Here is a 24,507-nt window from a genome sequence, read left to right as displayed (position 1 = left end):
TAACGCCACGTAGCGCTCTGTATGAAAATCACTGGCTGTGCTGTGTGCAGTCTGTGGCTGGTTTGCATTGTTGTCTGCCATTGTAGTGTCAGTTTAAGCACAGTCATGTATAATTTTTCTAATGGGACGTTTCAACTGAAGGACCAAAGAAACTGTTACACACGTCTAATACAATGTAGGGTCCTCGCGAGAACGCAGAAGTGCCACAACATGAGTGCCATGGACTCCACTAATGTCTGAAGTAGTGCTGGAGGGAACTGACACCATGAATCCTGCAGGGCTACCCATAAATCCGGAGGAGTATGAGAGTCATCCCATGTATGCTCAATAACGTTCATCTCTGGTACGTTTGGGGGCCAGCAGAAGTGTTTAAACTCAGAAGAGAGTTCCTGGAGACACTCTGTAGCAATTCGGGAAGTGTAGGGTGTCGTATTGTCCTGCTGGAATTGCTCAAATCCATCGGAATGAACAATGGATATGAATGGATGCAGGTGATCAGACATGATGCTTACGAACATTTCACGTGTCAGAGTCGTCACTAGACGTATCAGGGGTCCCATATGACTCCAGCTGCACACGTCCCATACCATTACAGAGCCTCCACCAGCTTCAACATCCTCCTGCTGACATGCCGGTTCCATGGATTCATGAGGTTGTCTCCATCCACTCGATACAATTTGAAACGAGACTCGTCCAAATAGGCAACTGTTTCCAGCCGTTAACCATCCAATTTCGGTATTGACGGGCCCAGGCGAGGCGTAAAGCTTTGTGTCGTGGAGTTATCAAGTTTGCACGTGTGGGCCTTCGCCTCCAAAAGCCAATATCGATGACGTCTCGTTGATCGGTTCGCACGCTGACATTCTTTGATGGGCCAGCACTGAAATCTGGAGAAATTTGCGTGAGAGATGCACTTCTGTCACATTGAACGATTCACCTCAGTCGTTGATGGTCTCGTTTTTGCACGATCATTTTCCGTCCGCAGTGATATCGGAGATGTAATGTTTGACCGGTTTCCTGTTATTCACGGTACACTTGTACGGGAAAATCCCCACTCATCGTTACCAATGCTGTGTCTCATCACTCATGTGCCGACTATATCACCATGTTCAGACTGACTTAAATCTTGATAACCTGCTATTCCAGCAGCAGTAATCGATCTGACAACTGCACCAGACGTTTGTTGTCTTATAAAGGCGGTGCCGACCGCAGCGCCGTGTTCATCCTGTTTACATATTTTGGTATTTGACAACGCATGCCTGTACGTGTTTCCTTGGTGCTTCAGTGTATCTCCGTCTAATAATTACCAATGAAAGTGGCCACGTAAAACAATTAGATTTAGATCTAGGTAAAGTTAGTTTGCACGCAGAGATGAGGAGGTATTGTTCGAGATACCAAACTACTAAGAAAAAACCGATGTAATTTATTAATACCAATATTTTCCAGAATGGATTTTCGCTCTGAAATGTCGTGTGCGCTGATACGAAGCTTTCTAGCAGACTGAAATTGTATGCAGGTTAGAGACTCAATCTCCGGAACTTGGGCTTGAGCAAGCAAGTGCTCCACAAATGAGATATCCACAGACAACTCGTGACACTTCCTCACAACTTTACTTCCGTCAGTCAATCATCTTCAGGAGACGACCGCCTTCGACACTCCATGGATTCTGCATGCCCGCAAGCAGATGCCTGAACAGAAGCAGAGTGCCACTCAACTCAAGTTGTGTCGAATTTCTTCTTCGTGCATATTTATGAAATGTTGAGTAAAGGTGTAAAGGTGGCATTCTGCATGCCATATCAAAACCTGTTGTCCTGCTACGTTCCAAAGTTATTAGATCACTTTCAGTGCAGTCGTAGACCCAAAGTATCCTCAGAAAAAGCGTTGGATTGTCCGGTGGCGTCAGCAGTGGAGCTGGTGCTTATGGTATTGTGAACTATCGTTTCCGATTTCCGATCACGAAATATTTGAGAATCAACGCACAAAGTGGCGAGGTGAGTGGTGGTGGATGGTTTCCTTGACGCCCTTTCTGCCACTTTCTGATGATTTTTGGTGTCTGTTCTGAGCGGCGGTGTGTCCGAAACGTTTTCCTCGGCATAACAAAAGCGCATAAGTGTTGGTTTGTTCCGAACTTCATCGCAGAGGCGTCAGGATTAGGAGTGCAGCGCCGTTGTGTGGTTGTGTGGAGGTTTATGACGGCCATTAGGACGGTGGGCGGAACTGTGGTGAAATTAGCTGCAAATGTGACATCATTAGCCCACCTTGCACCTCACGTGAACCTCTGAACTATAGCTTCTCTTTTCGTATGTATCGATATCTTGCAGTATCAATCGTTGCGGAGCCCGAATGTGGCTTCTCAAGGCACCATTATAGAGATGGTTGCATGCATCTTTGAAGGAAATTTCAAACCTGAAACCAGTATCACCTCGGCGTATCATAAAACACCCAAAGGATTAAGCGGAAGGACTGAATTCTAGGGCAGGGGAGCATTCACCTTTTCTTATATCAATATTTATTGAAGTCACTGAACAGAAATGTCATAAACTTCAAGTGACAGAACATTTGTACATAAATACGATCAGCTCGAATGTATAACACCTTCTCAAATGAGAAAGGTAATACCTTTCCATAGAAAAAAGAAAACACTGCATGACCATAGGGCTCTCGTAAGATCACTTACAGACAATTTTAAAACCTTGCCCAGATATATTCATTTAAGAGGAAGAGCAACCTCACATACGGCCTCCCAACTAGAGAGGCAATAATCTACATGAGACACTTCTCTTACCAGTAGTTCTCAGCTCACGGATCGGCTAAGAGCAGAGCGAACATGAACGTTCTGCGGAGCAGCCAACACGGGCCACACCTAGTTGTGCCGCTCGCTCGCTATGTATCGCCCCGACAGAGGGCGCTAAGTACAGAAGTGCGTCCGACTTCTCTTCCCGGGTGCTGTATCGCAATAATTAAAACAAATTGCGTTTGATAAATGTAGCTTACAAGTGACAGTTAAAATCAGAGTTGAGATACTTTAAGTAACGTGATTGCCCCCCACCCCAAAAAAAAACACCAAGGCCGGCCGCGGTGGTCTCGCGGTTCTAGGCGCGCAGTCCGGAACAGTGCGACTGCTACGGTCGCAGGTTCGAATCCTGCCTCGGGCATGGATGTGTGTGATGTCCTTATGTTAGTTAGGTTTAAGTAGTTCTAAGTTCTAGGGGACTGATAACCACAGCAGTTGAGTCCCATAGTGCTCAGAGCCATTTGAAAAACACCAAATGGTATTTTATCCTAACGATAATCTAACCCTTGGTGGATGCCGACTTTGAAACCTCCGCATTAGTGTCTCCGGAGTACTTCGGAACATTATACAGTTAAAGATCCACTGTACTGTCTGCAACGAACTCAACACTCAGTTTTAAAACATTATACAAAATGAACCCCCACTGATTGGATGATAATACAGAATGCCGACGCTACTAGACACCAACCAACAACAGTTCCATCAAAATGGTGCAGCAAATTGCTTAGTGTCCGACCAAAACATGGAGTACTAACAGATTTTCATAACTGAGCAATCGCTAATAGTCTGTCTCAGGTGAAAAACATCTGCAATGCGGAAGGCGGAAAGTGCATGGCCAGTGACAGACATAAATACACTCCCGGAAATTGAAATAAGAACACCGTAAATTCATTGTCCCAGGAAGGGGAAACTTTATTGACACATTCCTGGGGTCAGATACATCACATGATCACACTGACAGAACCACAGGCACATAGACACAGGCAACAGAGCATGCACAATGTCGGCACTAGTACAGTGTATATCCACCTTTCGCAGCAATGCTCCCATGGAGACGATCGTAGAGATGCTGGATTTAGTCCTGTGGAACGGCTTGCCATGCCATTTCCTCAGTTGGACCAGCGTTCGTGCTGGACGTGCAGACCGCATGAGACGACGCTTCATCCAGTCCCAAACATGCTCAATGGGGGACAGATCCGGAGATCTCGCTGGCCAGGGTAGTTGACTTACACCTTCTAGAGCACGTTGGGTGGCACGGGATAATGCGGACGTGCATTGTCCTGTTGGAACAGCAAGTTCCCTTGCCGGTCTAGGAATGGTAGAACGATGGGTTCGATGACGGTTTGGATGTACCGTGCACTATTCCGTGTCCCCTCGACGATCACCAGAGGTGTACGGCCAGTGTAGGAGATCGCTCCCCACACCATGATGCCAGGTGTTGGCCCTGTGTGCCTCGGTCGTACGCAGTCCTGATTGTGGCGCTCACCTGCACGGCGCCAAACACGCATACGACCATCATTGGCACCAAGGCAGAAGCGACTCTCATCGCTGAAGACGACACGTCTCTATTCGTCCCTCCATTCACGCCTGTCGCGACACCACTGGAGGCGGGCTGCACGATGTTGGGGCGTGAGCGGAAGACGGCCTAACGGTGTGCGGGACCGTAGCCCAGCTTCATGGAGACGGTTGCGAATGGTCCTCACCGATACCCCAGGAGCAACAGTGTCCCTAATTTGATGGGAAGTGGCGGTGCGGTCCCCTACGGCACTGCGTAGGGTCCTACGGTCTTGGCGTGCATCCGTGCGTCGCTGCGGTCCGGTCCCAGGTCGACGGGCACGTGCACCTTCCGCCGACCACTGGCGACAACATCGATGTACTGTGGAGACCTCACACCCGACGTGTTGAGCAATTCGACAGTACGTCCACCCGGCCTCCCGCATGCCCACTATACGCCCTCGCTCAAAGTCCGTCAACTGCACATACGGTTCACGTCCACGCTGTCGCGGCATGCTACCAGTGTTAAAGACTGCGATGGAGCTCCGTATGCCACGGCAAACTTTCTGACACAAATGCTGCGCAGCTAGCGCCATTCGACGGCCAACACCGCGGTTCCTGTGTCCGCTGTGCCGTGCATGTGATCATTGCTTGTACAGCCCTCTCGCAGTGTCCGGAGCAAGTATGGTGGGTCTGACACACCGTTGTACATGTGTTCTTTTTTCCATTTCCAGTAGTGTAGAATGATATAATCGTCCAACAGCATCAGAGAAGTAGGTCTCCACTACTATCTCCCATATAAAATTTAATCGGTTAACGACCACCAACTACTTCCTTGTGCAGACCTTCTCAAGACAGAGCCGTTACAACTGTCGCCTGTACAGTGCCTTTTCAAAACACGTCTTCACCGACTGGGTTATCTCCCCTCCTCCCGCAACCCTACCGTCTCCACGCACCTCATAACAACTCCCACGCGCTCGCCCGTCTATCCGCTCACCGCCGCGCCACCTCGCGACCAATTCACCAGCGCAGAAAAGTTAGCATCTCTGAACAGATATGAATACTCTCAAAGCCGGCATGGCCCAGAACCTCTTTACCAGTTTCAAAGAAGTGAGCCTTTAATTCTGTTTCACAATGAATACAAATTTCATTTGGAATTGGAAAGAGTCTTTGAAGTGGAATTTCACATAATAACATATGTAGCGCTTGCTCAAACATTAACTAGCAATGTAACCACTGTCGTGTCATCAGCAGGAAAGGAGGACTGGAGAGCAACAGGGGCCTTCTCGCCTCCTTTCCACCGGCCATTCTGGGCAGCCAGCAGACTTCGGTGCAGATAACTGACTGTCGCTGTGTGCTAACAAATTTGTTAATAGTGCATAACCTTCGTGGTACTTCAAGCGGGTTCTTGATGGGAATCCATTATGTGTGTAAACTGCTTCTTTCGTGTGTGCACAATTAGGTGGCAAATCGAACTGTCATACACTAGATTTATCGTTGTCGGCTCAATGAGACCCAGAATCTAGCCTGCAGAAAATGAGACTCCACGTGTGTTACCCCTAGAAACGTCCAGACATTCATAAATTCATCCATAAGAGCAAGAAGACCACCTTCCCCCGTAACTCAACACCTGTATGATTCTCTTGATTCTCTTGTGATAAAGCATTTGGCATAGTGGCTGAGACCACATACCAGAACGTTTCGATTGCTATATGTGTTGTTCTACATTTAGATCTTCGTCAGCATGTATTAAACTCCTCCGTACGGTTAGGATAACTTCCTCTTGTCAATCTCGTCATTCCAATTTTGCTGGCGACCGGTCTGGCAGAGCGGTTCTAGGCACTTCAGTCTGGAACCAGGCGACCGCTATGCTAGCACGTTCGAATACTGCCTCGGGCATGGATTTGTGTGATGTCCTTAGGTTAGTTAGGTTTAAGTAGTCCTACGTTTTAGGGGACTGATACCTCAGATGTTAAGTCCCATAGTGCTCAGGGCCACTTGAACCATTTTGAACCAAGTTTGCTGGACTGGATATGGGACAATGTCTTTTCAGCGATAGTGATCTGTTAATTTTCGCCCCCATGTCACGTTACTTTCACTACACCGAACCACTGACAGTGTGCCATTTTGTAACGTAATGTCAGATTTTAATAATTTACATAGGCACAGCACGGTCTGTAGAACGAACTCTACTCTTTACTCACTGCTGCAACATTGTAAATGCACGCTGAATGTCCAAGAAAGTATTACCTAATGGTCCCTTAAGGAAAGGGCGTTGTTGTCACTGTTTGTTTACATTTGTAGTTTCTTTCTTGCTTTTAGGTAGTATTAGAGTTTCACTATCACTGTTCATTATAATTTTGCCCACCTACCAGTGACTGGTAGTGTCCTACTACTATACTCAGAAAACTTTAAGGGTTCTCTCATATTGTACAAAAAAGCTTCAAACTTGTTATTAGTTTAAAAACAAGTTAATATATTATTTATTTATTTATGCATTTATTTTACCTGGCAAGATTAGGGCCTTCAGGCCCTCTCTTACACCTAACTAGGCATACTCAGATTGAACGAGTTACAGTTTCTACAGAACATTAAGGACATATAATGTATTATGCAGTATTGATGTTAAAGAAGAAAAATTGAGATTATAACAGTAGTACAATGATAACTATAACAATAAAAAATAATTATAGCAATCAAGAATAATAATGATAATAATAATAATAATAATAGTAATGACTATGTATGTGAAAGTAAACAAACATTTCTTTTGTGAATGTCAGTCCTATTGTTAGTTGGGAATTTTCTCGTTATATTCTTGCAGCTTGTGAGTTATTCTCATCGAGCAGAGACATAAGACGATAGAATGAGGTAAAAGAGATATATAAGAGGTAGATAGGTTAGAGGAAGAGAAATGGAATGGGAAAATTCGAAGCTGTGATGGAGAGAAGAAAGAAAGAGATGAGAGGCGCACAACAATAGTGGCTATACCGTCCCTAATATATAAGTTTTGAGTTCCCTCTTGAATGTTGAGTAGTTCTGGATAAGACGCAGATCACAGGGGAGCGCATTCCATAGTCGTATGGCTGAGATAGAGAATGACACGGAGAAAGATTTTGTGTTATGTAAAGGTACAGCCAAGATGCTAGACGTATCCGATCTGGTATTGCGATTGTGGAATGATGATAGGTTTTTAATGTGAGAAGATAAGTATTGGGGGCACCAGTGGCTAAGAAATCGATGAAGTAAGCACATCGTGTGGAGATCGCGTGCCTTATGTGGGCGTATCCAACCTAGCTGGGAGTATGAAGGACTGATATGATGATACAACCGAATATTGCACACGTATCTAACGCAAGCATTCATCACTAGCTCGAGGCATCTAGAATTTTCACTATTTGTTCCGTATTGAACTACATCACAGTAGTAGAGATTAGGCAAGACTAGTGTTTGGACTAATTTTTGTTTAACATGGGTTGGAAATATTTTTCTAAATTTTTGAATTGCATGTAGGGAGGAGAGCGATTTCCGGCAAGCTGTGACTGTTTGTTCTTCCCAGTTTAGGTGTTCATCCAAGATTATTCCAAGGTCTTTTACTGCTTTTTGGTATGGTAGTTGGTACCATTGAGGAGTATTTGAGGGACTGTTTCGCGAAAGTACCGGCTGATTAACTTTGGATGAGATATAAGTATGACCTGGGATTTCTTGGGGTTTAGTTTCAGACCTAGGTTCTGTGCCCATCGAGAAACAGAGCAAAGATCTGCGTTCATACTCGCTACTGCGTCAGCAATGTTTTTGGGGATTGCGCTTATGTACAGTTGGATGTCGTCGGCATAGAGATGGTAGTTGCAGGAGTGAATCACTGAAGAAATATCATTAATGTACAGTGAGAAGAGTAGTGGACCAAGGATCGAGCCTTGGGGAACTCAAGAGCGCACGTTTTTCCATGATGACTTTTCCGACCCACAAATGACTTGTTGACTTCTGTTTCTGAGGTAGCTATCGAACCAGTGTATTGCGCTGTTTGAGAAATTCAGCTGTTTCATTTTAATTAGTAATATATCGAAGTGAACTGTGTCAAAAGCCTTGCTAAAGTCAAGCAGTGTTAGGATAGTAGCTTCACGTCTGTCCATAGCATGTTTAATGTCATCAGTTACTTTGATTAATGCAGTTGCTGTACTATGGTGCTTTCGAAAGCCTGACTGATATTCGTCATGGATGTTATGAGTTTTGAGGTAATCTGTCAGCTGCTCATGGACGATGTATTCTGGGGCTTTAGATATTGCAGGTAGTATGCTGATCGGCCTGTAGTCACCTGGCGGCTTAGGGTTGTCAGTCTTGGGTATAGGTTGAATTAAACTTTGCTTCCACTCAGTAGGATATGTACTACTGACAAGAGAGAGGTTGAAGATGTCTGTGATAACTGGAATCATAGTGTCTACAACGTTCTTAACCATGCCAATGCTCCATCATTTCCTACTGCCTCGGAAGAGATTCTCTTAATTGCCTTGTGTACTGTGCCGGTAGTGGCATGTTTTAGGAAAAACTTGTCTCTCGAGAGATTGATATCTTGGAGCTGGTAATTTGTCGCTGCGTGGCAGTTTACAGCTGTAGAGAAGAAATCGTTTAATTCTTCTGCAGACGCTTGATAAACAGCGTCGGATCTTCGCTACCCTATACCGAAACTGCGCAGCTTTTTCCACAGTGCAGCAGGTTTTGATATGCCACATACAACAGAGCGGGCATGTCTGATTTTGGCATTCCTCACGCTTTGCTTGGTTCTGTTTCGGATTTTCCTATAAGCTTCGTACGCCTCGGGAGTTGGGTTACGCTTGAAGGCCCTATGTGCAGCATCACGTTTATCCATTGACTGGCGTAATGCAGTTGTGAGCCACGGAGTGGGAGCTCTCTTTACCTTGACAGTGCTTTAAGGAGCATGTTTATCATACAGTGCAATAATTTTGCGACATAATTGCCGTATTTTTCCGTCTAAAGACGGTTCATTGCTTATATCATGCCAAGGGATGTCTGAGCAATCCTTTTGAAGAGCGTCATGGTTAACATTTTTTAAGTTTTTGTAGGTTACCAGGCGAGATTTTTCTTTGGTAGTATGCATTGAGTAATTTAAGAATATCACGTCATGAGCAGAGAGTCCCGGAGCGGATGTCTGATTGGCGCGGATTATTTTATCTGGTCGCTTTGTTGCTATTATATCTATGAGTGTGTGGCTGTGTGGCGTGTGATGAGTTGGGTCCAGCGGTGTTAAACTCATATCACTGGAGTGGAACAGTCGCCTTAGTTTTTCGGCAGAGGGAGATTTTAACTGTAAGTCGATGTTTGTGTCGCCCATAATGATTATGTGTTTATACTGTGTCACGAGTGAGGACAGGGCAGACTGAAAGGAGGACATGGCACCGACGTTTGAAGGTTTATAGATTACTCCAATTAGCAGTTTCTGATTTGATGTATTTATTTCGAAAAACAAGAACTATGCTTCTCCTTCGCCCTTTGCATCCGATGTGCATAGTACAGTAGGTGTCAGATCAGAGCGAACATAGGCATCCACACGACCCCCGCGTCGTGTTTCGCGATCTGCCCTTAGGAGAGAGTAACCAGTGATTCGAATAGTGTCGGAAGAAATGTTTGGTTTCAACCAAGTTTCAGAGACGAGGATAATATGGAACAGCGATTGGCAGAACAGGTCACAGAACTCGTCGAAGTGAGCCGTTAGCGACTGCGCGTTCGCATGGGCCACAAAGAGCCCGCCGCCACCCCATTGTGGCCGCCTGTAGGACCGAGCGCGCTCCGTTTACCTGTTGGCCGGAAGAGGGACAAAAGCTGGATTTCGTGGGGGAAGACATATTTACAGGTGTGTCCAAGGTCGTGACTGGCTCAAGCTTCTGTGGACTAAAGGTGAAAAACAGGCTGGAAGTATCGGAGAAGGGAGCGAAAAGAAAGATGGAAAGTGGCAGTAGTGATTACGAAAAAGATAATAGTAGTAGTAGTGGTAGTGGCGAAGATGAAAATAGCAGATATAGAAAGGCGGTTGTAAGGAGATTCCTGTTAATGGAGAATGTTAATTCCCAATTGACTGACAATATGAATATACATGGGCACTTATGATAGACAAATAAAGAAACAATATCTATGTGAAACAATTGACTGAGTTTAAATAGAGTACTTATGGTACTTATAGAAATAACAGAGCAATATTTAAGCTAAAAAAATGGAAAGAAAGAATAAAAATTAACTTATATTAGACAGATTACAATATGAGACTTTGTGTCTCGCGAGATTTCGCTGTCTTTCAGTTCGAACATGTTCGTCACCGTTTTCCTCCCTCCTTCCGTCTTGAATACGATCCTGCCATCCTGGGTCCATACATTTTGAAGGCCGAACTGTGTGATCGCAGCGTTCAAAACTTTTAGTCTTTCACGCGTCAGATCTTCCCTCAGGGTAACCCCACTCTTGGCGAGTTTTCTTTTCTGAGCAAACACTTCAGCTCTTTTCCGGTAAGACACAAATTTAATTATTATGGGCCTGGGTTTCATGGCACCTTGTATCCTGCGCCCAACACGGTGGCTTCTGTCAATATCGGCCACGTCGAACTGCACACCAAGTTTCTCACGCACGAGGCTGATGGCCAGGTCGTCGGTGTTTTCGCGATCGTTTTCAGCTACCCCGAACAAGCGCAAGTTGTTCCTTCGCTGATACTGCTCAATTTCATCGGTGGCAGCAGACAGTTTAGCTTCTAGGTCGGCGGCTTTTTTCTCTTGTGCGGCCAGGGACTTTCTAAGAGACTGGATTTCGGTGCTGTTGCGCCCGACAGACTCTTGCAGTTTGTCCATGACCGCGGCCGTCACAGAGTCCGTGATGGATTGCATGATTACGTCTAGCGTGTCTTTGCTGTGCAGCGCCGCACTCACCTAGCACCGGACGTGCTCCCCGATGTCGGGAAGCGGGGCCTCACCTGCCGCCGGAGACCTGGCGCCCGCGCTGCCTGCGCCCCTGTAGCCTCGCCTGCTGCCGCTTACTCGTGCTCTTCCCATTTTTCACTCACTTATCACTTATTACTTGTGGTAATCAATGGAGAACAATACACCACGACAAGTAACGCTTGTTTAGTCGGATGCACACGTTGTGGACTGCCGCACTTTTCTGTAACACCTTCAATGAGCGGAAAAACTCGCGAGCCGAAGAAACGCGCGTCACTCAGTGGCCGTCATATATTAAATATTTGGCGTTAAGTACTTACTGAAGGAAAAGGTTAGAGAGGATACGAAATTGTGTTTCGAGTTAGGTGAAGGTCGCTCTGCGGCCTAAGCACGAAAAACCACATGAATATAGTCTAGGTGAATATAGTCGGGGTAATTTGCTCCCCCTTCTATGTAAAAGCTACTTTCTGAGCCATATCAATGCTGTTAATGGCGTCACATCACCTGAACTATGTCTCGTACAATGACTATATTACTAGCACCTATAGAAAAGACTTCATGACATATAAATTTATATTAGTTGTTAACAATTTTCTCAACACAATAATTGCTTTTCTTATCATCGGGACCACATATTGTGCTCTCTCTACTTCCGACATCATCAGTTATTTTACCTTCAAAATAACAAATCCCATCCATTCCTTTACTGTCTCATTTACCATTTTATTTCCAGACGTCCGCCTGATTTCATTCGTTTGCATTGTACTTCCTTGTTTTATTGTTGTTGGTATTTCCTTATCACCTCGCCCCAGTCACAGGTTCGAATCTTGCCTCGGGCATGGATGCGTGTGATGTCCTTAGGTTAGTTAGGTTTAAGCAGTTCTAAGTTCTGGGGAACTGATGACCTCAGAAGTTAAGTCTCATAGTTCACAGAGACATTTGAACCTTAATCACCTCTTTTTCTGCCTACTAGTGCTGTTCTAAGTCTTTTAACTCCTGTGACCAAATTATAAAGTACATAGAAAATCTGATAGATTTTATTTCTTCTCTCTGAAATTTAATTCGTTGTTCATATTTCAGCTTTTTTTCTTTCACTGTTAACTCAACTTATAAATTATCATAGGCGGTATGCTACACAAGTGCTTCAATTCTTTCTCAACTACTGATTCAGCTTCACATCCTTTAATTGTTATAACTGCACGAGACCTTGGAGGTAGGCAGCCACAGCTTTGATTAATCATCTTTCTGCTTAATAGGCCACTTCATCTGTACTTAAGTTTTTTATCATCAGACGACAACCGGTTTTATGGCACTGAATACAAAGAAAAAAATACTAAAATCGTTAATTAGTAATGATATCACATAAAAAAATACCTTCTTGCCATTTGTTGTGAGTCTATCAGTTAAGATCCCATGCTCTCAGGAACAAGTACAGGTATCAAGTTACAATCTATGTCACACATCAAGATATACGGTTCCTTGGTTGTGTAGGAAATTTAACCACCTAACGTAGTCCAGTAAACAGAAACTGTCATTTAATGTGTAGCATATTTTAATCCTCGCAAACTCCTTCATCAAAAGTTCTATATGAACCATCTGCGCACCATGCCGGGCCTGGAAGTCTAGCTGTAAAACACGTTCCTGGAAACCGATAGGTCGTGAGATAGAATCTCGGTCACACGAGGAATTTCAACCTAGCATTCACATCTCAACGACATGAGGAGTCGCCAGAAATAAGACGTGATCCTGATCACATGTCAAACGGCATTTCCATTGTCCCCGGTTGGATAGTTTTCATAAGCTAGGGATACGCAAGTCTGCGGATTGGCATCCTATGGAAAGACTTGTACCAGGCTACTGAGCCATACGAAATTATTATTGCTATCTACATACTAGCTGTACTTGGCCATGTTCTGCTGAGGCTCAGTCTGTTTAAGCGAAAAAGAAATAAAAGAGAATACACGCTTTTCTAGTGCTCAGGTGGATTGAATATACGTCTTAATCTCCATCTCCTACCTGTTTCTGTTCATCCCACCCTCTGCCATTCTTTCTCCACATCTCCCTCCTTACCCCCTCTCTGTCCATCACCTGCAACTCCTCTTTCCGTCCACCTTCTCCTCCCACCCCGCTCACTCTCACCATCTCCTCCTGATTCTTTTCTTTTTCCCTCTTTTAGTCCATCACCTCCTTCCCCCTATCGCTGTCTACCTTGCCTCCCCCCAACCCTCCTCTCACAGCATCTCCTCCTACTCCCTCTCACCTTCCGTTTTTCTACGTACATTTCCTCCACCCCTCTCACCATCTCCTCTTCCACCCTCCCTCTGTCCTTGACTGTTGTTTATTGTTACTTCAAATGCAAATTGTGTAGTATTATGCTAATCATTAACTAATAAGCCATGAATACCACTTTCCCGTTTTCTAACGTTGCACTGTTGTATATTTATACATTAAGAATTAGTCTGTATGTGGTAACAAAGTTTTGCCTTTATATATTACATATTTACGTATTATTCGTATTAAAGAATCGGCTACCTGAAAACACACCAGTGTTAGAATTCGACATTTTGTCAAAATTTTACAGCGATCATTCAAGAACCGTCAGAAAGTAACGATTTTAAACGAGCCAACATTCACATTTTTATAACGTTTCCCCTTTTATTACATATGTATTACACATATGCCAGACAGCGTTTCTGTAGGTATATAAATACATGTGAGTATCCGAATGGTTTGAGGTGTCAAAATTTCAAAACAATCCGTGCAGAATTTTCTGAGATTAGAGATTTTGAAGAAACCAAAATTACATTTCTAATTATTCCTAGCTGCAAACCTACGAAATTTTTTGATCGAACGCTGTCAAGTTTCTACACAATATTGGATTGAGATGGGTATCTGTTTCTGTGTACATATTTTTAAATATATCTAACGTATATTTTTTTTACAAATTTAGTAATAGGGAAAGATTGTTAAAAAGACTATGTATGTGCTACATAAACATACATATATCGGTACATTTTAAAGAAGTAGCTACCCAAAAACACGTCTGTGTTAGAATGGTACATTGTGTCAAAATTTCAAAGCAATCGCTCAAGAACATTCGGAGGTACACTATTTGGAATCAATGAACATTTACATTTTCATTTTTGTAGATAGATGTAGATTAAGTTACTGCTGCACCCCAGAGCGTGAGTATTACTTTCGCTTGTTCTTTCATTTTTTTCTTGTTCTTAGTTCTGCAACACTGTATTTTCCTAATCTGCTTGGAATGAAACTCTTAACTGCTTTGAACACAGCTTGGCTGAATTTAGGCAACTTTCGTTCGACGGTTACATAATTATGGCAAGATTTGAGGGTACCTCTTAGGGATATGCTAAGAGAACTTTTATCTGCTGTTTTGAAGCAGTTCTGCTATTTTTATATATTTTCAAATACCATATGTTTCTTTCTCCGCGCCTGTCCCTTGTTCATCAGGATACCTCCTGAAATCGGGCCAGAGTAAATAAGGATACCGGAGGCAGCCCCGTGGGCTGTTAAGACCGTGCTTCCCGTGTCTTGCCTTACATAAACTCATTAAAAGCTTTATTGCGCTGCCGCGGGGGGTGGAGACGTCGTTATGCGGCAGCACAAGGAACCGGCGCGCTCGCGGCCATCTGCTCGTCATTACGAGGGTCGGGCCCTGTCAATAATTAACGTCAATTAAAGGCAAAACGGGAGCGGCGAGGGAGCCCTTCCCATTACCGTCATTGTTTTTACCGTGCAAGCGAACGCGGCCGGTATCCTGGGACTCTTCCGAGACTGCTGCGCGTGCTATCAGGGGCTGCAGGCTTTGCAGGCAAGGCGCGGATATTGGCGGATAATCCCAGAGAGAGAAAAACCAGGGACGCGCTGTGTGAGGCGAGGTGAAAATGAAAAATATCCTCCCCTCGAACTCCCCCCTTCCCCCCACCATGCCTGCACGGTCCAACAGCTCTGTGTGACGCGCCCAAGAGGGAAGAGACGATGCAGCCCATCGAGGCAGCACACAGACTTAAAACTGGAGCGTTACGACAATGAAGGGCAAATAATTTGAAACGCGCCGATCAAAAGAGATAAAGAAGGGGGAAGGAAAAATACCGCCGGAACGAGGGGAGTATAGAAAGGCTCTGGTTTTCTCGCCGATTAAAAGAGGTGCGCAGCAAGACAAAAGACGATAGAAAACGAAACAACTGAAGTAGTTTCCTTCTGTATGAGCTTTTGACTTGCATTTTTACTGATGATTGTATTCACAGGCTACCTTCAGTACACAACAGAACTATTTAAAGATTTTTATAAGGCAAAAACGAGATTTCTGCACTTAGTAAATTAGTAAATATAAATGTTCCGGAGATTCGTATTTATCGAACAAATACTTGGAATTACGAGGGTCGTTCAATAAATAACGTATTTTTTGTAGGCATTACGAGCATGCATAACTGGAAGGAATCTACACTGACGCAAAAAAGATCGGAACACCAAGAAGCTATTGTGCGACTTAAAGGAAAGTTGCTACGTGTGTTTATACACCTGAAAGTTTGTGTTTAAAAAAAATATCGTGCCAGCAGTGTAAGACTCATGCTAGTAGCGTCATTATGAGGATGCGAAAAAGGTTTGCTTTAAGCACACTTGGTAACGGTTCCAAGCAATACTTCATCTACACCTACATTTATATTCCGCAAGCCACTCAACGGCATGACGGAGGGCATTTTAGGTGCCACTGTCATTACCTCCCTTTCCTGTTCCAGTCGCGTATGGTTCGCGGGAAGAACGACTGTCTGAAAGCCTCCATGCGCGCTCGAATATATATAATTTTACATTCGTGATCTCCTTGGGAGATGTAAGTAGGGGGAAGCCATATGTTCGATACCTCATCCAGAAACGCGCCCTCTCGAAACCTGGACAGCAAGTTACACCGCGATGCGGAGCGCCTCTATTGCAGAGTCTGCCACTTGAGTTTGCTAAACATCTCCGTAACGCTATCACGCTTACCAAACATCCCTGTGACGAAACGGGGCGCTCTTCTTTGGATCTTCTCTATCTCCTCTGTCAATCCGACCTGGTACGGATCGCACACTGATGAGCAATAAAGGTCAAAAGAGTGTTTTGTAAGCCACCTTTGAGGTTATACGTGCTGAGTTCCTGTTAGTCGGGAACACCTTTAAGACTTCAAAGATGTCATTATCAACACAGTACTGACTTAGGACGAGGTCGTGTAATAAGGATACGACAAGCTGCATGTTCCTTCTGCTATTTCACAGAAAGACTTTGCACTGCACAGAACTGCTGGCAGCGGTGGTCACGAGAATGTACGGTTGCAAGAAGACCGGGCTCCAGGTGGCCAACTGGCGTTACAGATGGGGAAGACCATCGTGTTCGGCGTATGACTCTGGGGCATCGTACTGCATCTGCAGGAGCAATCTGAGAAGTACCTGCCACCACAGTGACATGAAGAACTGTTACAAGTCGTTTACTTCAAAGACAGCTTCGAACCAGACGCACTGTAGCGTGCGTTCCACTGATCACAAACCACCACCATTTGCGACTTCAGTGGTGTCAAGTCAGAACTTATTCGAGCGCAGGGTGGAGGTCTGTTGTGTTTTCTGGGGAAATCTAGATTTACGTCTGTGCCAGTGATGGCCACTTTTTGGTTAGATGGAAGCCAGTTGAGGGCTCCCAAACATCAAGTTTGTGTCGTAAGGACACTGCACTTGCACGGGGGGCTACAGTCTTTGGTACAATTATTTTGTAACAGCAAGAACACTCTCGTGGTTATCAAACGCAACATGACCCCAAATTTGTTCGCCAGTCTGCTGATTCCACCTATTTTGGTACCATTCATCAACAGAATTCCAGGCGGTGTTTTCCAACGGGACAACGCTCAGCCACATACCACTGTTGTAACTCAACATGCTCTTGAGAGGGTCCACATTTTGCCTTCAGCTGCTCGATCACAAGATCTATCATTAGTCCCACACACACTATCATCGTACACTCCATTGTCATCCACAACCAGCATTAAACGTCCCTGTATTGAACAACCAAGTGTAAGAGGCAAGGAACTACTTCTCACAAACCAACATCCAGCACTAAACAACACAATGCATGCAGGTCTGCATGCTTATATTCAACATTTTGGCGATTACACCCAGCATTTCTGATATGCAATGACTTGTATCAAAATCACATTAACCTGTGATCTTGCAAGCGTAATCACTTAAATATGTTACCTAATTAAATGTATTCCCCAAATTTCGTTACTGTGTATAATTATAGTTTGGAATAATCTGTCAAACCAACCCTAATAGTTTTCTTTTACAATTAGGAGTGCACTGTGTGAGCAGTCAACATTTATTTGAAATATCAACAACTGCAAGCCGAGAAACTGCATACTAAAATTAGAAGGTTTGTATTAGCAACGGCAGCAACCACATAAATATTCTGGGAGATCGTTGGACTTAACAAAAGAAACGAAACAAAACTTTGTTTCCAGTAGTTGAGGATATACCACACATCATTGCTTTACGATCTTTACAATCGAAAAGCGTAACCGGTTTTTGGTCAGTCAGCTGCAGGAAAGCCCAACGCCCTTCTCCCAAGGTACAGGCGTGGAATCAGTCGTTAGGTACGTGAGAAAGAGAACAGGCAACCTTTAACAAATGAAATTAATATGAGAGTGAAGAAATCAGTAAATTAAGTAGTAATGTATTTAAAAGATAAATTTTACACAACCTTTTTCTCCAATCAGGATTATAATTTAACGTACTTAAAACATAAAGTTTACATAACCTTTTGCCATTCGATGATTGTAATTTTACTAAATCTGATGGCAATAAATTTGCAGCAACACACTGGTTTCGTTAGTAATTCGTCCTTCGTAAGGAAGATTCCGACAGTATTGATTATCGCTTCTTTAGTAGTGAAAAGCTGCGGCATATTGGCCTCAAAATCTGCTTTGTCTGAGATAGGATGTTGAACCAAGGCACTGGCAGTTAATACTGACACAGTCTCAGTGTTCACAAGGTTTCTCTGCGCCACCGTGATACTCACTATGTGGTTGAATTACGACTCACATCCCCGTCTAAACATTTTCCTGGTGTTATAGGGTCGAGCGTGCTTAAGTTTCTGTCTGTGTTTTCAAGATATTAGATGAAAGGCTCTTTGTCGATAGTTGCATATAAGAGGCTCTTTGTGGGTAGTTGCGTGTAAGTTAACAATAAATCATACATTTTGCTGGTTGATCGTACATTCTTAGGTAATTTCGACACGTACCAGTTTCTCCATTTTGATTAGTTGGTCCTCCTTCCTCGTCCGTGTGCTCCCTTTGGCGTTTCTGCGAGGGCTGTAGGTCTCTTGCTGGGGAATATGTTGGTATGTGTCTGCATTGTGTGTGCTATGATTATATCGTTAAACACTTCACTGGTGGATACATGAAGTGCTTCAGTACCCATTGAGACACTGTGCAGTTTGTTTTACGAACTTCGTTGAGCCAGGTGGGAGGGAAGGGGGCAGCTGTAATCGCCACCGTGCATGGCAGTTATCACAGCGTAGCAAAAATGTTAACTATTTCACAGCCTATGGAAGTTTATCCTATCAACCGTTCAAAACATACAAATGTAACATATTACGAATACATAGACACACAGGCAAGTTTATTGCATGAACACACAATTGGAGGACTATCTGGTGTGATGGTATCACATGTACGCAGTCATAAAGCAACAAGTACGCATCAATTATGATAATTTTTCCACTTGAAAATTCTCACAAATGATAGACACTACTGAAGCAATTTAAGGGGGAACATTTTGGACACGCCTCTAAGACTGTGAGCTATACAAAACACTGTCTACCATCGTTAATAAATACGCATCGATTACATTAGGAGATTAAAATCATTAAGACCCCATGGGTAGCCCAAGATCACTAACAGTCCTGAAACCAACGGCCATCCTTAGCACTAGCAAAACTCACCCGAACTGTTATCGCACCACCCAGACCTAGGAAAAACGTTGTTTCTTCGCAGGTGACGCCTACACATTTCCACACATTCCCCACTGAAAATTAAAGTATTCCAGCAAACACGTGATCGAGTGGCGACTTTGCAACTGAAGCTGCTTGACGCCCATGTCCAACGAACCCAAGTTGTGTTCACTAAGGCAGAGATATCAAGTTTACATTCTCTGGAACTGGCAGGATTATGAAAGTTGCAAGCCGATTGCAGTAGCTGCAAATACAATTAACAATCAAGAAAGAACGGCGAAAACATGTCTTAAACCTACGAAAGCCAGTCTTTTGTTTCCTGATTTCTAATGTTTTATTCTTTAAAAGCAGGAGGAAGTTAAATGTCATTCGACTTAGATAACTGAGTGGGGAGAAAAAATTTTATTTTCCCTGCAGTTAACGCATATTTGGATGGAAAAACAAGAATCTGTAGATTTTTGTGACTAACAGCAATCATTTTTGTACAAGCATAACAATCAAGTAATATTGACTGACGATTAACATGCAAGCACACTTCACAGTCAACATCTACTGCCGCTTATATAACCTACCTACAATAATCGGTACTGTCGGTTTTTAGAATTTATTACACTTTAACGACATTTGTTTCACACGTTGCAATACGTTTACACATGACTCAAGAGGGTATTGCATTATAATTATATTAATAAAGGGAAAGAGAAAGAAACTTTTAAATTTAATCGAGAAAACAGAAATCACAGCGAGAGGAGATCATCGTCTCTACGTCATCGTCGTCTCTGAAAACATAATCACTATTTCACGTACCCTCCTGTTAACGATCTGAATAGGCTCACCTCATAGTCCTTTCTTCAGGAAGTTTTCATCCTACAGTCACTCTGCATGGGCAACGCACTTTTCGCAACCTTATTTTGTCAACTATTTAAATGTTTATTTGAGCCCACGTGAGTAAAAGGGGATTATACTGACAGTGATATCGGGGAAACCGTATTACTTTGTCCCATTTTTTACATCCCATTTTTGCACGTGGATCATTTAGTTCATCTCACCTATACTTGCTGCTTTGTTGCCTAACAATGCAAAGCAGTTCGGCTACCGTGTGTGTGAGATAATGATGTATGCTTTTGCTTTGCAGACATTCTAAAATGTAAGCCTTCTTGAAATTTGAGTTGGGATTTCTTTTGTTAAGCATAGAATGATTGCTAACGTTGTCCATGACATCCTTCTTCCAGGCTTCGATTGGAGATCGGTAAACTATGCCATTGACACTAAATTATTCATCTCTTGATGATAATCAGCACCGATTTTAGACTGAAACACAAATACTGCCGCCTCTATAAAGTCGTATTTAGTCGATCCAGCATGGTAGTTTATCGGACCTTCGGACCACCTTTTCTTTTAAAATTCCGGCAGACAAATTTTTTAGAGTGCTTTTGATTAACCCAAATTTCGTAGATGTAAATAATAGGAACAGGATGTTCTTCATTCGTTGTCTCATGCTGTGGTGCGTCGTGTGTCGTGGGTCATGTATTGCGTCTGGTTTCAATGATCTTTAAGTACTTTTTCAATACAAACGAACGTTAAAGTGACCATCGTTAACACTTGAATTAAAAACTGATATTATTTCTAGAAAATCACATTAATCCTCAAACGTGATTATGATGCCAACAGCCCTCTAATGCCATGTCAGTATTTTTAAATATTTGTGGGAACAAGCGCGAAAGGTTTGCGTAAAGTACTTCTACACACATCATAGCAATACGTTTCAGTAGAGTATGAATTAATAAGGTTCTGAGGGACTTCACTTGGAAATAGATTCGTTTATACGCAAAGGTGTATTACATTGTTGTAAATATTCACTTTGCAACCAGCCTGTAGTTTTAATTAATATTCCGGAACCCGCTAAGCAGAACGTACCCGACAGCATGTGTCCTGCACGACCACTCTTCTTCCAAAAAACAAATTTCTTTATTAAACATTTACCTTTAACCATTCATAGGGATTGAATGAACTTTTTCATAAGTACGCTTGTAGAGTTGTAACTGACAAAATGAGTTTGGCCGATATCAATGGCGACCAACAATAGAGGACCGAAGTTAGGTATAACCACCTTAAACATCGCAGGCGAGGGAATATTATTAGAAATTAAAGAAATTTTTTTGAATAAAAAATATACTGCTGCATTCTGAAATCGCTTAAGTACACAGTTCATACAACTATTGTTAGCAGACCTGTATTTTAATAAGTTACTCAAGACTTACCTTCGTATTATTGTGTAACAAAAGATTCCTTGTTATTTAGCGAAAGATTTGAGTTCTTCTTTATGTTGTTATGTTAAACATGGTTTATGCTACTTTATGTGTCGTCTGGGCAAGAATAGTCTGCAACACATTTTGCAGATATTCCTGGATCTTGTTTGCTCTTATCAGAGTTTTCTTAACAATAATCACCCCAGCACCAGGAAACGTTTTTCTTATGTAGACTCAAAAGTGCGTAACGTTTAAGTAATTGTGCTGTCACAAAACGCCTACTGAAGGAAGCGAGTCAAATGAACGCTTTAAATTGTTTTCTTGTTTCGTGCATTGGAAGTTCTCTATTGCTTCCATCTTTCCAGTGTGGTTACAATACCATTTGGATTAATTACATGCCCAGAAATTTTATCTCCTGGCCCCAGAACATAAATTTCTTTGAATTTCCCGTCATTTCAGCTTTAGAAAATTCCTGAAAACGTGTTCTATTAGTTCCACATGCTCCTGCCAGGTAGTAGTGGCTATAAGCAGATCTTCTACATATACTCTGAATCAGTCTAGGAATTCCAGCACTAGCACTGAGCCAAGCACTACAATGAATACCCCTGCGCTTAGAGATTGAAACCAAATGGTTAAACTTTAACCAAAAAAGCTTCTGCATCTGTTCATCCAAGTTTCTAGGTTGGTTTGTCAGTCGTCGGCAATCGAGTGCCAAACGAATGCTACCATTCACTTTAGCTACTGCTAGTAGCGGAGCACTGTAGGGTGAATAAGACTTCTGTATTACGCCTCATTCTAACATTTTGCGAATCTCTCTCATGACGGCATCTTTCTGCGTCCTCGGCACTGAATATGTAGCACTGCAGTAAGTATGGGGACCACAGACTGCGTTTATAAATGTATTCTCTGATAACGCCAGGTTTCCCTTCGAATACCTCATTATATTTATATAATAGCTCAGCTAATTCTTGTCGCTGCATAGCACTCAATTTATCAGATTCTGATGTCTTGTCTTGTATCAGACTGGTAATAGTTTTTGTTTCTATTTTCGGTCGACCACCTAGTCGTGTAAGAACAAAATCGGTCACACTTTATTTCAGTAGCATGAACCTTGTTTGCTGAACCTTGTTTGCCATGGATGTCTACATTCTTGATTAATTCCGCGGTTCATCAGTCGAAAAATCCCACGTGCGAGATCTGTTTGTGCATTCCCACCCCTCATGAACTCTTAGCCCAGTATCACAAGAAGCGGTAAGTGATTCACTAACGGAATTGGTTGCTCCTTTTTCCAAATAATAGCAAGGCATGCACCGGCTATTTAATGTGTTGGCTTTTCGTACCGATTCCCCCTACCACTTTGTAATTCTGCACGGAAATGGAGTAAACATTTTACCTGACTCACCTGTTTAAAGAAAACTTGTGTACGTAACTGACACGGAAACGCTAGTGTTTATTACCGTCTGGTCGCCTATACCGTTTAGCCAACATTTATAGCAGCTTGTACTACCTCGATCTTCTCCTACCACAATTGTGGTTCAAATGGTTCAAATGGCTCTGAGCACTATGGGACTTAACATCTGTGGTCATCAGTCCCCTAGAACTTAGAACTACTTAAACCTAACTAACCTAAGGACATCACACATCCATGCCCGAGGCAGGATTCGAACCTGGGACCGTAGCAGTCGCGCGGTTCCGGACTGAGCGCCTAGAACCGCTAGACCACAGCGGCCGGCACAATTGTGGGTTTCATAGGACAGCTCCTACTGAAAATCCTTCTTGTCATTTCCCTGTAAGTCACAAAGGTCTTCTTGTTGGCCACAGCTTCCAAAAAAAATCTTATGGGACTTAACTGCTAAGATCATCAGTCCCTAAGCTTACACACTACTTAACCTAAATTAACCTAAGAACAAACACACACACTCATGCCCGATGGAGGACTCGAACCTCCGCCGGGACCAGCCGTACAGTCCATGACTATAGCGCCTTCGCACAGCTTTCATTTAGAACCGCAACCGTCTTGACAAAGGCCTGCTGATGTCGCGTAAAATTTGACGCCAGCTGTCTTACCTTTTTCTCAACGTCTGTCACTTTTGTAATACTCGCTCTGTGTGTTGGGTTTTGGCTATGATGCGCATTCTGCTGCGTCGATTCCTACTGTTGCTGACAATATCCATCAACCAACGGAACAGCTGATACTTGCTTTATATGTTATTGTTTTAGTGATGGTCCTGCACCAGTATTCCGTGCACATGGTCCTGTGTTTTGTCACGACCATTCATTGTTCACATCTTTTTATTAGAGCCGTTGTCGTGTCTTCTTTTCCCATTAAAGCTATTACTACTACCGTTTTGATGGTTGCCATTAGTGTTGTGATTACTATGATAAATATTGCCATTGCCATCTAACTGTAGACTATTATTTTGATTCGACCTATGATTTTGTGTTTTGTGATCGAAAACCACTATTACTTTCACTAACATCATTCCATTGGTTAGTTTGATTTAAGTTATTCTTACTATTAGACTCGTTTGTACCATTATTATCACACATTCCTTAACATCTTCCTGTGTGAAGTATAGTGAGCATATCACCGATAAGGAACTTCCTGCATCTATGTCAGGTACATTCTCCAGTTTCTCTCCAATACGTTTTGGAAAACGTGCATTAAGTGTTCGCAGTACATCCTTACGCGAGGTAGGCTCAACTCAGTGCTTCTTGCTCAGTAGCAATAGCAGTTTGGTCTCCCTTGAACTTATTTGCTTCCTCAGTAGCAGTTTCGATTGTTTACTATGTTGTAAATGTTATGTTGTAGATGTAATGACTACCTTCCTGTTGGTCGGTGTCATGAACCTCATCGACATCATTACCTTCTCTGTGCTGTGTTCTAATCATGCTTCACAAGTTATCACTAATACAAACACTTTCTAGCGTTCATCAGAACAGTATGGCAGCTTACCTGTTTCACCGCAATTGCTACTTCGCACGCTAGTCACTCTTCGTTTCTTTACTTTCTGAAAATTTAAAAACTTTTAATTGTACATGC

Source organism: Schistocerca gregaria, chromosome 4 (assembly GCF_023897955.1).
Source record: "Schistocerca gregaria isolate iqSchGreg1 chromosome 4, iqSchGreg1.2, whole genome shotgun sequence".
Lineage (NCBI taxonomy): Eukaryota > Metazoa > Arthropoda > Insecta > Orthoptera > Acrididae > Schistocerca > Schistocerca gregaria.
This window is presented reverse-complemented; position numbering follows the sequence as displayed.